The 3,221-nt window shown below is 49.3% G+C and overlaps 1 protein-coding gene across 8 annotated transcripts in view; it reads right to left on the reverse strand.

Moving 5' to 3' along the window:
• Positions 1 to 679: 679 nt before the first annotated feature.
• The window catches only part of Vrk3 (VRK serine/threonine kinase 3), a 40,127-nt gene continuing 37,585 nt past the window's right edge, over positions 680 to 3,221 (reverse strand). For 5 of the 8 annotated variants that reach the window (XR_003851418.1, XM_008845127.3, XM_008845123.3 and 2 more), the window contains one exon: positions 680 to 1,384. The gene's annotated coding sequence lies outside the window, so the exon portion shown is untranslated. The other 3 variants (XR_003851419.1, XM_029569301.1, XM_029569302.1) reach the window with 2 other exon arrangements.

A 3,221-nucleotide genomic window follows, 5' to 3' on the forward strand; every position in this document is an offset into this window, starting at 1 on the left:
TGGGGTGTGGCTCAGTAAGAGTGTCTGGTGTGGTGGTGCATGCCTTTAGTGCCAGCACTCAGGAGTCAAAGGCAGGCGGATCTCTGAGAGTTCAAGGGTGACCTGATCTGGGTCAGCAAATTCTGGGCCAGCCAGTGAGCCAGATCTACTTAGTGAGACCCTGTCTCAAAACATGAAAAAATGAAACAAAACCAAAAATGGTAAAAAGAGTTGGGAGCTAGTGGTAAAGCCCCTGCCTAGGATCCCCAGTGAGGGGCTGGGGCATGGCTCAAGGGTAGAGCCCCTGCCTAGGATCCCCAGTGAGGGGCCGGGGCATGGCTCAGGGGTAGAGCCCCTGCCTAGGATCCCCAGTGAGGGGCTGCTGAAAGGATGAACTGAATAAATCTGTTTTTAAATATATATATTTATTATTTTTATTTGTATGCGTGCATTGCTTACATGTAGGTAAGTGCACCTGTATCGTGCAATGCCTGAGGAGGACAGAGAGGCTGTCCGATCCCCTGGAACTGGAGTTATGGACAGTTGTTAGCTGCCATGTGGGTGCTGGGATTTGAACCTGGGTCTTTTGCAAGAACAACCAGTATTTGTAACCACTGAGCCATCTCTCCAGCCCCCAAACCTATTTTTTAAAAATAAAGTATCCTGCCTCAATCACTTTATCATAGTAAATAGAAAACTATTACGAAGTTCGCATTTCTTTAATCAAAGGATAAACCATGGGACTGAGGAAGGTGTGTGGCACAGAAAAGCATCCGGTAACTAATGGAAGAATGGGTGGGAAGATGGACAGGCAGGAGGCTGCTGGAGGGTGGGGCAGTTAGATGTTAATGAAAGCATGTGATGATTAAAGACTGGTGGGATGTAGCGAGTACTAGATGGGTGGATGAAGGACTGGAATCTGGCTGGATGGATGACTGATCTCATGGAGGAATAAACAGACTGCCAGATTCTGTTTTTGTTGACAGCATCTTGCCGAGTTGAGGTCTCGGAGCCTTGGCTTCCTGAGCTCCTGGCAGCACAGATGTGACCATCCCACCAGCCAGCTTGAAACTGAGAAATTGTGTGGCCGGATGCAAGGGTGAGGGTGGACAGGTGGAGAAAGAGGAGCTAGACCTTCCCGGGACTGGGGACATGAGTCTCCAGGTGCCGATTTAGAAGTTTATTTCTAAGCACGGAGCACCATAGCTGCACGGCCTGGAGTCCAGCCACCTCTGTGCAAAGCGCAGGGACCGGCAGAAGCTTCACATTACTGGAGGGGGACTCGGTTCTTCACACAGAGGGGCTGATTCACTGGCCTAGGGATGCTTCTAGAAGCTCATCTGTGATCAAACAGCAGGCCTGGAGTCACTGCTTCCCCTCTGCCTCCAGCTGCAAGTCAGAAATTCTGCAGAACAGACATAACTGTGCTGTCATTACCCGGGGACAGGCTCCCAGCCCTCTGTCCTGCCAGGCTGCTGGGATGTCCCCAGGTCACACCACGAGCAAGAGGAACAAGCAGTCTCGAGGGCCTGCAGCTCCAAAGCACAACACCCTGCTGATGGCAGCCCATGCTGTGCAAGGAGTGGCTGGAGGGCAGGCAGGTGGTGAGGTGCTGCCCCCACAGTCCTGGAGAGGTCTCAAGGAGAGGGGGGCAGCTGTCGAAGTGAGGGTAGGCTGGGCGTGCGGCTCAGTTGGCACACTTGCCTAGTGTGTAGGAAGCCCTGGGTCCAGTCCCCAGTGCTGTGAAAAAAGGCGGTGGCACAGGGCTATAATCCCAGCACTCAGGAGGTGCAGGGAGATCAAGGTCAACCTTAGCTAAGTACTGTTTGAGCCTAGCCTGAGCTACAAGAAACTCTGTCTCCAACCAACAGGAAAAGAGGGACAGCAGAAAGTTGTTAGCTGCCATGTGGGTGCTGAGAACTGAACCCAGGTCCTCTGCAAAAGCAGCCAGTGCTCTGAACTGCTAAGCCAGCTTTCCAGCCCCCATTTTATTATTGTGTGTGTGTGTGCATACGTGTGATGTAGTGCAGGCATGTAAAAGTTGAAGCATGAATGTGGTGGTCAGAGGACAAGTCTGTGGTTAGTTCTCTCCTTTATGAGTATTTTAGAAATTCAACTCAGGTCACTGGGTTTGCCCAGTAGGCGGCAAAGTACCTCTACCTACTGAGCCATCTTGCCAGTCATCAAGCTTTCAATAGGATGCAATTCCATTTCTAATTCTTGCTTTCATTCCTGTCAGAAACCATGGCCTGTGCTGCATCTTGAGGTGTGTTTCTACAGAGCTGTCAGTTGCAGGTCTTATGTTAAGGCCTCCAATCCATTTGGAGTTGATTCCTATGTAGGGTGAGAGCCATGAATCTGGGTTCATCCTCAGGTGCACACCCAGCCCTCCCAGCATCCTTTGCTGCAGAGGCCGCCCTTTCACCAGCATGTGTTTCTGGCACCTTTGCCAAGAATGGATGGGCCAAGGATGCATGAATTCACATCCTCTTTCAGTCCCTCTGGTTGGTGAATGACTTTGTGCCGGCACTGCGCTGGCTCTGTCACTGTGGCTCCGCAGAGTGTTTTGAAGTTGACTGTGGTGACTCCTTCAATGCTCAAGGCTCCTTGACTATTCAAAGTCTTTTGAGCTTCCACATGAATTTCAGGGTCTTTTTCTAGTTCTGGGGTATTGATGGGGAATGTACTGAATCTGCAGGTTGAGTTGGACAGTATTCTTTGTTTTTGGTTTTTTGAGACAGGATCTCCCTGTAACCCTGCCTGGCCTAGAACTCACTATGTAGACCAGGCTGGCCTCCATCTCAGAGAGCCACTTGCCTCTGCCTCCCGAGTGCTGGGATTAAAGTTTGCTATGCTGTACCACACCTAGCTCAGCACGGACGTTTTAACAGTGGTTCCCATATGCTTTGTGCCATGCCTGGGTAACTCACAAAACCCAATGCAGAGCAGCTGCTGTGTATGTGGTTTGCAAACAACATCCTTTAGGGGATAATGGGAGAAGCCTTTTTTACACATAGGTTATCACTTTGAACTTGCTATGTAGCCAAGGCTAGCCTCAAACTTACAGTATTTTTGAGCCTCTAAGCTCCCAAATTCTGGCCTTATAGATGTGTCATCATACCTTTTTTTTTTTTTTTTTTTTTTTTTTTTTTTTTTTTTTCTCCCCTTCTCTGCAGGTTTACTCACACTCTGTTTTTGTGTTGTCTTATTATCATTTTTTTTATTTATGTGCTTTGTGTCTT

This window comes from Nannospalax galili, unplaced genomic scaffold (assembly GCF_000622305.1).
Source record: "Nannospalax galili isolate Female #2095 unplaced genomic scaffold, S.galili_v1.0 scaffold960, whole genome shotgun sequence".
NCBI classification, from domain to species: domain Eukaryota; kingdom Metazoa; phylum Chordata; class Mammalia; order Rodentia; family Spalacidae; genus Nannospalax; species Nannospalax galili.